Below are 12,027 nucleotides of genomic sequence, written 5' to 3'. Positions count from 1 at the left end.
AAAAAATTAAACCAGAATCACATGCTTATCATAGATAGTACTTGATAAGGTTGAAATAGCAAAAAAAAAATCAATAATAGATTTTTATTTACATCTATAAGAGTCTATTAGAGTCTATCATGATAAATAGACTATCATTGAAGTCAAAAAATCATGCCTTCAACATTTTTTTGTACTTTCGGTGAGCTAGTTTTTGGGAAATTTTCTATAGGCTGAAGGTAGTTTTGTTATATTTGTAATTAATTTTAATTTTTACTTATATATAAATATCATGCAAAAAAAACTCGTTTAATTAGAATATTTATATCGAAAGATTAATAAATTAAAATAATATGGTGATGGCTGACTTGTTTGTTTATTTAATAAAAAAAAAATCGTTTATTTAAGTTATGATAGACAACGTTCTTCTTTACTCTTTCTTGTACCTATTATTATTATTATTATTTTATAAAAACATGTTTGTTTGATAACCTTTCTAATTTTTTATTTCTAAAATTTAAAAAATGTTTCTAATTATAATTTAGACTATATTTCATAAACTATGGGCTCGTTTGATAACGCTCATGTTTCATGTTTCAGTTTCTAATTTTTTAAGAAATTGATTTGTTCGATAACCATTTTCATTTATTGTTTCTAAGAATCTAGAAATGTTTCTAAAGTTGGGATTGTCAAGGAAGAACAGATTGCCTCGTCGGTAGATGACAAGGAGCCATGTAGAAGCTGATATGAATATTCTCGCTGGTGTATATGCTCTCTCTGGTGTGTATGCTCTCGCTGGTATCGTTGGTGTGTATGCTATCACTGGTGTTGTTGGTGTATATGCTCTCGCTGGTATCGCTGGTGTGTATGCTATCGCTGGTGTCACTGGTGTTTATACTCTCGCTGGTATCGCTGGTGTGTATGCTCTTGCTGGTGTCGCTAGTGTTTATGCTCTCGCTGATGCTGATGTGTATGCTATCCTAACAACCTCTGCTATATAGTTATTCTCTAATAGCTGTACAGAAGATTCGTTAGTTGTTTTTTGTCCTTATTCTAAAACCTAAGTGTATATATCTATACATCACTATCCTATATTAAATGTGGGGAAAAGATTTAATATACAAAGTCAAGTATATAGAAAAGGGAAGAGAAATTGCTCTCACAGATCTTCATCTTCTGTTGCAACTTTTTCTTCTTCAAGCTTAACCCATACAGCTGCTCGATTGGGACAAATCTTGATAATCTACAAAAAGTAGTTTCTCACGCGTCATTTCTATTTTACTGTAATCAATTTCTAATATGAAATAAAAATGTACGAATTGGTTGGTTGGTAGGTTGGTGGGTAGCGTGCTTTAAACTTTTTCTAACTTCAAAGTCTTTTGGTTTGATAATGAAGTGAGACATTTTTATTTCGTTTTCTTTTTTTCTAGTTTTTACATTTTCTCTTTCCTAAATTATTTTTTTCATATTTCTTTCTTTCTTTTATTTTTTATTTATTATATTTATATTTTAATTTAGTTTTGAATTTTAAACTTTTCCATATTTAGGTTTATATATTATTTCGATTTTCAAAGTTTAAATTTTTAATATATATCAAATATTCTCAACTTCATGGTCTTTAATTTGAAATTCGAATAAAAACAAAGGGTGAAAGTTTGTTCGATTTTATCGATTCGGGGTCAACCAAAGACCAATCCAAACTAATCGGTATTACTAAGAAAAGATCCAAATCAATGTCTAATAAAGAAAAAAAATCAATGAATTGATTTTTATTTGGTTCAATTTATTATCAGTTTGGTTCTCGGTTTTTGACATATTCTTTTTTCTTTCAAAATTTAATTTTTATTTACAACTTTATTTTGAATGACCTCTTTTTTACTAATTTAAAATTAATGTTGCTTTCATTTCTTTTTTTCCATAGATTGAAATTGGATTTTTTTTTATTGGAACTTGTTAAATAAAAAAATATAAACACTCCATCATAATTGATCTTTTTTTTTTAAAAAACAATAAATATATATGCACCATAATAATTAAAAGAATAAAAAAAATCTAATGTTTGAGTTTTTTTAAGAGTATATATATTCTCGTTCGGTTTGATTTTAATTGGTTTTTCCAATAAAAAATCAATATGAACCAATAGTCTTGTTTTCTCTACATACAAATCAATATATCCAATTTTATATTAAAAAAACCAAATAAAACTAATAGATCGATGTGTATTGGTTTGGTTTTTCGATTTTTTGGTTTTCTTTTATACTCTACTCCATGATGTTTGGTTCAATACTCAAGTGAGACATATTTATTTCGTTTTCTTTTTTCCGGTTTTTATATTTCTCTCTTTCCTATATTATTTTTCTATATTTCTTTCTTTCTTTTATTTTTATTCCTTTTATTTATTATTTATTATATCTATATTTAAATTTTATTTTGAAATTTAAACTTCTCCATATATTTAGATTTATATTTCAAATCTCTGATATATATTTAAATATTTTTTGAATTTTGAACTTTAGATTTAAAATTTTAATTCTTTCCATGCATGTTTATATATTATTTTGAATTTATTTATTTTTTATTTTTAGAACATTTGAAATTGGTTAGAATTTTACGATGTATGCATTTGTTTACCAAGACAATATTTTACAAATACAACATCGACATTTACATAATAATATAATTGAATTAAGCTTTAGCAGACATCATTGAAAACAAATGCTTTAGTGAGAAATAATATTAAAAATCAAATTTTAGTAATATATGAATAATAAAAGCAATTGCTTTGTCATTATTAATTTTGAATCGGGATTTATGTATATTTGATAATGCATATGTTAAATAATTATTTTTATATTTTAATGCATGCTATTTATTTTTTATTTTACATAATTAAATTATATTTAAATTATGAAAAAGAAGAAATCTGAACTATGAAAAAGGAGAAAATGTAAGGAAAAAAATATAAGAAATAAAAAAACAAGTAAATAATTATCAAACAAGTTTATGTTAGATGTTTTTTTTTTTTCAAGATAAACACGAAATATAAATAGTTACCAAACATATTTTTATTTATAGTTGTTAAAAAATTAAGAAATAGGAAATATGAAATAAGAAATGAAATATAGGAAATGAGAAAGGGGAAATATTATCGAACAGTGCTATATTTTCCTTTTATTCCTTTCTTTTTTTCTCTTTATTAATATTTATTTTGGTTTTATTAACAATATTCCATTACTGTAATTAGTTTGTTAGTATATTTGGTGCACTATAGTTAGCATGTTGACTATAGGTAGTCTAGTTATGATTCAATATCTTGTATGGAAATTTTGAAAGTGAAATAAGAAAAGGATCCGATTCCCATTTGCCTCACACCACATATTAATTTATTTTTCTTTGTCGCAATAGAAATAGAAACAGGTGTGTTGGCCATATTGTTAACATAGATTTGCCTTCGAAAATTGGATTTATTTTATTATTAATATCGTTAATTTCAAAACTTGTTAGGAATATATAATAGCTTCGAAATGGAAAAACTGAATAAACCACCCTTAAATTATGGATTGGTATCGGTAACAATCATACCTATTAACTTTTTATTTGATCAACTATCTCCCCATGTAGTTTTATTTTTTTTCTCGAACAAGATAAGAGAGAGGAGGTGGGATTAGTACATGCATTGCAATCTCAATTAGGTTGACACAATCATAGCATCCTCATCACATCCTGATTTAAAAGGCGTGTGCATTAATAAAAAAGAGTTATGTACGTGAAGATGCTATTAAAGCATAAAACAAGAAAAATACAAAGGAGATTAGAGAAAAGCCTTCCAATTTAGTGCTATAGTAAATGTATCTAACTGTTAAAAGAGAAAAAAAAAAAAATTGCGCCAAAACGCAACAAGGGTGATAATATCTTTCAGATTCAATTAGTGGTTTTTTGAGCATTCCAAAATATTCATTTTTTTCTATTGATTCACAAGTTCAACAATGACGCACCATTAATATTACTCCATAGGATACTGGCCCTGTTTCTTTGGTGGAGATGATCCCTCATTGTGGTTTTTAATAGTTGCAATCAACCCCTTTGGTTAAACCCCAATGGTTAAATTAACTTTTATTTATAGTTAGGCCATATTCACTACTCTTTAAACAAAATTATTTATCAATATTCTTATTTAAATGGGTCTCATCATTCATATTACAATTAATTGATTATTTTTACCGAAAAGTAAACGTGGCATTAAATCACAAATAGATAAGAGAACATATTTGTTGCATAAAAACACAAGAGAGAGAAATTGAAATAGGTGGCTAAAATATGGATACAGTTCTAAAAGATGGCCATTTTATGAATTTATTGAAATATGGTCATCGATTTTTTAGGCAGGACTGGCCACTAATATGCTATTTCATATTTACCTATGAATGCCCTGTATTTCTATTGTCAACATACTTCATAGATGACAAACAACTCATAGAGCAACTACAACATCAACATCCTTAAATAAATATTGTCAACACAATATCCCGAAACATACTCTATAAAACCCAAAATCTGGTCCTTTGACTGGCTGCAAAATCGTAAACTTAGTAGAAAAAGATTTCAAAAAAATAAACATTTTTTACGAAAATATGCAACGGCGCCGCAGTTCCACAGTACGACATCGCAGCCCCATAGTGAATCTGCACAACATGTGATGTTCTTTTGTTGCGGCGTCACTCCACAACAATACGACACTAGTCTAAAACCCTCTCTCAAGTTAGAGAACTGTCATAGCAAATTGGTTTTGGTTGGGCAAATTGGTCTTGTTTCCTCCCTACTTTAGAGATTTAGCCCTGTCTTGATTTTATTGGACAAAGTTAATATGTTTTCACTTTGTTAACTGTCAAATCTCATTCATTTGCTCAAAGTTTGAAAAGCACTAGTAAATGACATAAAATCTAACAATATTAAGCATAAACAACTCTATAAATAAAAATTCAATTTCATAATGCCAAAAGAAAAATCTGAAACCGGGACCCAAACACAAGAAAATACCGCTGCAAACGGACACCCAATGAACGGATTCTTCTTCGACAGTATTTTTCCCTCTCTATGTCTATTCCAATATGGGGTAGCCCTTTCCTTTGGCCGGTTTTCTATCACCATATTTGGTACAAGTTTTTAACCTTGGGAATGAGAATATCTTATTCCAATGCATTTCATATTTCCATCCATGGAGATTTTTCATACCATCCAAATAGATGAGTTTTCTCCATTTTCAATCGTTTTTTCTCTCTTACGTTTAAAGTTTTAATTTTATTTGTTTTTCTTCTTTATTGATATTTGTTAATTTTGTTTAATTTTAATAAATATGTTTAAATTAAATTTATAATTTACATATATATTTAATTTTATTTATAATAATGCTAATATAATAATTTATTCTACTATTATGAATTAATATAAAAAACCATAATTTTTTTAAAAAAAATATGAATTAACCAAACTAAATTTGCTTAAATCCCTTTTTATTGATAATATATATTAACATCATAAATTTTTTATTAAAATTATTAATTAGCCTTTAAAAATATTAATTAATAAACTAATAAGAAAAAAGTTAATTTTTTTAAATTCAACAATCTTGTACACTTGTACTTCTAGATTTAATCTACAATCAAAGTTGCTTTTTTAAGAATTAAAAACATTGTTTGATGATCTAAAATCAATTAGTTTATATCAACTTCTTCTATATATATATAAGACTTATAATTGACATTAAACAATTAGTTAATGAACTCTTCATTTAACAAAACTACAAAGAAAAAAAAAAAGATATTTAAATTAAATAGCAATATTTTTTAATAGAAATTGATAATATAAATATGCAATATAAAAAATTTAATTGATAATAAATATATTAAACTGGAGGGTGGGTAAGTAAATATAGTTATATTTTAATGGCTTAAAATTGATTTAATAACTTAATATAATAAAAATAAATTAACAAATGAAAATTAATTTTTATTAATTTTATACTTTATAATATCATAAAAAAAATATAATGCATTCACAAATATCCTATTCTCATTCTTATACTTAACCAAAACCATTCATCTTTGATTCCCAAACATTTTATTCCTGGAAATTCTTTATTCCCAGACCTCTATAAAACCTTAATCAAAACGACCCCTAGGAAAAACTAAGAGATTGATTTAAATACCCTTAAATCAAAACCACTTAAATATCTTAACACTTTAACAAGTATTACTTCAATTCATTAAGGTAAATTAAGCTGAGCATTCATGAACTAGTATCTATAGATTATTACCTTTTTTTTAGAAAAACAAGGTACAAAATTATTACTAGAACCAAATTTGTTTTATACCTCGGGTTAAAAAAATTTTCGGTGATATATAAGTTTTCACATTGTTTTGGGTTAAAATATTCTTTTTGTCATTGTACTTTGATGTTTGTTCAACTTTAGTTTCTGAAATTTCAAATATCTAATTGTAGTCCCTGTATGTTCATAAAATCTTAAATTTAGTCCATACCTTTTGTTTATTGTTGATTTTTTTTCAACTTTTGTTTGTTATTCATGGACACTTTCACTCTAAATTTTTAAAACATATTCACATATTATATTTTCTGGCATGAAAATGATTATTATCATTAACCCAATTTCGATAAAATCAACTTTGAAGATTTACATTTAATATTTATTAAAAGTACAAATAGTAAATCTGGCTTGCACAAATATCAGGCTACAAGGACCAAAGTTGTATTTTATTATTATTTTTATTATTGTTTAGTGTCTAACCATTCTATTCCTTACGTGTCTTTCCTTCGACATCTTACTAGGTGGTAAAAGGATCTGGATGTCCCAATAGACTTTCCCTTTGCGAGAGATAGAATTGTCGAGTGTTATTTTTGGACATTGGGAGTATACTTGGAACCTCATTAGCATGGGGGACATAGTAACAAAAAAGATACTTGAATGGCCTCTTGAATCAGACTGCAACAGTTTGAATATGAAATTATGCCTCGTCAACTTAACTAACATACTATTAGTAAACCGCAAAAATTTGTGTATCAATTTTCTACTTGTACATATATTGTGTTTTTTATTTGTCGATTTCTTAACATATTTGTATCAGATTGTAACGGTTTAAATATGAAATTATGCATCTATTACACATATTAAGATGTCAATCGTCAATATGAAAATCGATAAATTCATTGGGAGGAAGAGTTTTGATTTATGATATATCAAGATGTGATCCTTACTGAAGCAACAAGGATTGTGGGTACTACTGTCTTATAAATCGAATAAGGTAGCCGCATATGACAAAGAATGGCAGATTCTACAGGAGAAGTCCCATTCGACTATCATATTGTATTTGGCTGATGAAAATATCATAGAGGTCATAGATGAAGAAACTGTCAATAGTCTTTAGTTGAAGTTGGAAAGTCTTTACATAACAAAGTATTAAACTAAGAAATTGTTTCTCAAGCAACATCTATATCATCTTTCATCTATGCATATAGGAAGATACGTTCCCTCTGAAATAAGGAAGATGATGAGGATGATGTCTTACTTTTGTTAACGTCTTTGCCCTTATCGTATGAAAATTTTGTTGAATATTATGTTGGAAGAAAATAAACTCTGACTTTAGAAAAAAAGTGAAGTCCCGATTGCTTATTAGAAAGGTCCATCATAATGCAACTAACTGAAATACAAAAGGTCAGACATATGGGCTAGTTGCTGTAGGGAGCAAGAGATATGGAAATTTTGGTAAGAAAAAATCAAACCAAAATCACAAGTCTATCATAACTTTTGGAAAATTTTCTATAGACTAAAGGTAAATTTTACTATATTTGTAATTAGTTTTAACATTTACATATATCTAAATATCATGGCAAAATTAAAAAAAAAAACCTTGTTTAATTACAATATTTATATCTAAATATTAATAAATTAAAATAATATGGTGATGGATGAATTGTTTGTTTACTTGATTAAAAAAAAAAAACTTCTTTTATTTAAGTTTTGTTTCTAAAATTTTAAAAATATTTCTAAATATAACTTGGACTATATTTCATAAACTATGGACTCGTTTGATAACGTTTATGTTTCATGTTTAATATTTCTATTTCTCATTTTTTAAGAACCTGATTTCTTTGAGAACCATTTCGTTTCTTGTTTCTAAGATTTGAGAAATGCTTCTAAAAATGAGACGAAATTTGATAAATTACGAAAGGTAGTTTCTCACTATCTCGTTCCTATTGTTTTGTAATCAATTTCTAATACCCACTAAAAAGGTAGGGATTGATTGGTTGGTAAGTTGGGTAGATAGCGTGCTTTAAACCCTTTCTAACTTTAAAGTCTTTGATTTGATAATCAAGTGAGAAATTTTTATTTCATTTTCATTTTTCCAGTTTTTACATTTCTCTCTTTCCTATATTTTTTTTTTTCTATATTCCTTTCTTTCTTTTATTTTTTATTTTTTATATTTATCTTTTAATTTAATTTTGAATTTTAAATTTTCCATATTTAAGTTTATATATTATTTCGATTTTCAAATTTAAAATTTTTAATATATAACCGATAATATTAACTTCATGGTCTTTGGTTTGAAATTTTAAAACAACAAAGGATGATAGTTGATTTAGTTTTGTCACTTCAGGGTCAACCAAAAACCAATTCCGACTAATCCGTTTTATAAAAAAAGGATCCAAATGAATGTCTATTAAAAAAAAAAAAACAATGAATAAACTTTTATTTGGTTCAGTTTAATATCGGTTCGGTTCTCGATTTTTTACATATATTTTTTTCTTTCAAGTTTTAATTTTTATTTATAAGTTTGTTTTGAATGACCTCCTATTGCTAGTTAAAATTGTGTTCATTTCATTTTTCTATAGATTGAAATTGGACTTTTTTTTTATTTTTTTTTTTGACTTTGCTAAAGAAAAAAATATAAACACTCCATCATAACTGGTCTTTTATTTTTTCTAAACAATAAATATATATGCATCATAATAATTAAAACACTAAAAAAATTTAATGAGTTTATTTTTAAGGGTATATATACTCTCGGTTCGGTTTGATTTTGATTGGTTTTTCCAATTAAAAATCGATTTGAACCTGTACTTTTTGGTTTTATCTACAAACAAATCAATATATCCAATTTTATACTAAAGAATGAAACCAAACCAGTGGATTGATTTGGATTGGTTTTGTTTTTTGATTTTTCGGACTTTTTTATACTCCTACTCCATGTTCTTTGGTTTGATACCCAAGTGAAACATTTTTATTTCATTTTCTTCTTTCCAGTTTTTACATTCTCTCTTTCCTATATGATTTTTTTTTATATATATATTTCTTTCTTTCTTTTATTTATTATTTATTATATTTTTATTTTGAAATTTAAACTTCTCCATATATTTAGGTTTATATTTCGAATTTCTAATATATATTTAAATATTTTTTGAATTTTGAACTTTAAATTTAAAATTTTAATTTTTACCATGCATGTTTATATATTATTTTGAATTTATTATTTTTTTTTTCATTTTTAGTATATTTGAAATTGATTAGAATTTTATTATATATGAATTTTGCTTACTAAGACATTATTTTACAAATCCAATGTCGACATTTACATAATTATATAATTGAGTCAAGTTTGAGTTGATACCATTTAAGACAAATGACTTGGATGAGAAATAATATTGCAAATCAAATATTAGTAACATATGAATGATAGAAGCAACTGCATTATCGTTATTAATTTTTAACTGTAATTTAACTTGATATCGCATTAGTTAAATAATTATTTTTATATTTTAATGCATGTTATTTATTTTTTATTTTACATAATTAAATTATATTTAAACAATGAAAATTAATTAGTTGTTTGACCATTTCCTGGGCCATTTTTTAAAAACCTCATTGTGTTTTGGCAATTTCTCCAATCCTCCCTCTTAAATTACAAGTTTAGGCCCTTGATTAGTTATGAATTTCTTTATGAATAAATCCCTAAGGCTCCATTTGATAACTATTTGGTTTTTGGTTTCTAAGTTTTTGAAAATTAAGTCTATAAATACTCTTTTCACCTCTAATGTTCACGCTTTGTCATCTACATTTTACCATTATTTAAAAAAATCGAACAATGTTTCAATCTTAAAAAAGCAATTTTTAAAAAGTTTGTTTTTCTTTTAAAAATATTTTAATTAAGTAGTCAACTCTTTTACTTTACAAAAATTTAAACTATAGCAAAAAATTGAGAGAAAATATTCTTCATTTTTTAAAAACAAAAAACAAGAAACAAAATAGTTAACAAATAATGCTTAAACCTTGCAATTTTGACTATAATAAGCCCCTTAAAAATATATTTTAAAAAATAGTTTCATGTAGTATTAATTTATTAGCCACAAAGTTAAATTTAATGTCTAATATAAAATTTATTGTTAACATTTGTGAATATCTAAGAGATTTATTGGATGCTAAATTTGATAATTTAGAAATTTATTAGACACACAAATTGCGAACTCAAGAATCTATATTAAATATTTTTTTCAGGTTACATTCAAGGAATGTATATAAACACAAATCTATAAATTTATAGGAAAGACTTTTAACCCTTTATATAAATCTGTGGCCCCTAACATTAAGTTTTAGATCTACTACTCTTAAAAATAACTAATGTTTTAAACGTTCACATCAACAAAATTCTATTGCATCAATTTTATAAAAACATCGAAAAAAATATGTAAAGAAAATGTCATTTATATTCTTGGTCGAATCTACATAACTATTATTTGAAAAATTGTCACCTTTTTTGAAAACTTGTTCAAATAGCTTTTCTCGGTGCATCTCGGGCTAGATTGACTACTGAAATTTATTTTAAAAAAATAACTTTTCTAACTTATAGATTGTTTTGGCCCTTTTAGGCTTTTCTCGATACATATGGGACTAGTTTTTCTAAAATATGATGTGATCTCAAATCGTATACCAAATACTTACCAAATATTATATCATAATTTTACGTACTTTTTTAAATCTTTAGCAAAATTTCTAATTTCCAAATCAATTTACAAATTATCCAAATGTATTTTTTAGGTGGATCTCACGTGATTGATTTTTATTTTTAAATTTTTTGGAAAGATTAAAATTAAAAAGAAAGGGGTAAAATATGGAAAAATATATGAAATCTCAAGCAGATTAATACCAATATCGGTAAATTCTCGAGCATAGTAATATCGAGATTTTATATATTTTTCATATCTTACATTTTTTGTAAAATTTAATCTTTCCCAAAATTTAAAAACCAAAATGCAATCATCATCTAAAACAATATAATTGGTGAATTCATTTAGAAATTTAGAAATTCATATAATCATGGAAACAGAAATTGACCTAAAATTACAATATAATATTTGGTAAAGATAACCTAATTTGGAGAAAATTTGAAAATATATAAGATTTGATATAAGATTTGAATAGATTATCTAATATTTGGAAAAAATTATTAAAATCTCGACGCTGGTCGATCTCGCCCAATATCCACCGAGAAAAACTAATTTAACTACTTTTCAAAAAGTGTGTTAGTCTTAAAGGATTGAAAGCTGAGAATATTGTTTCTGATAATTGCTCCTATTATTTCCTACGTTAAGGTGGTAGGGTTATAAATATTAATTTCCTTTCAAATGTCAAATCTTCATAAATATTATTTGGTATGGACAAGATTTTAGGGTTTCTAATATTAATTTCTTTCCAAAGGTTAAATCCTCATAGATAAAAATAACATAAGATATAACTCATCAATAGAAGGAGAGTTATTTTAAATGAGAAAATTGTTGAAAATATTTGCAAATTTTAGAATCTACCAATGATAGATACTGACATAGATTATCATTATCTATCGACATCAATAGTTTATATTTAAAAACAACCCTCAATAAATTTTGTGGTAATTTATTCAATGGTTTGAATTTATGTGATAAAAATCTTGGGCCAACAAACCATACGAAAGCAGCCTATAAATAGACATGACTTTTTAATCA

This window comes from Benincasa hispida, chromosome 11, assembly GCF_027475165.1.
Source record: "Benincasa hispida cultivar pf3 chromosome 11, pf3_genome.v1.1, whole genome shotgun sequence".
Classification (NCBI taxonomy): domain Eukaryota; kingdom Viridiplantae; phylum Streptophyta; class Magnoliopsida; order Cucurbitales; family Cucurbitaceae; genus Benincasa; species Benincasa hispida.
Note: the sequence above shows the minus strand (reverse complement) of the source record.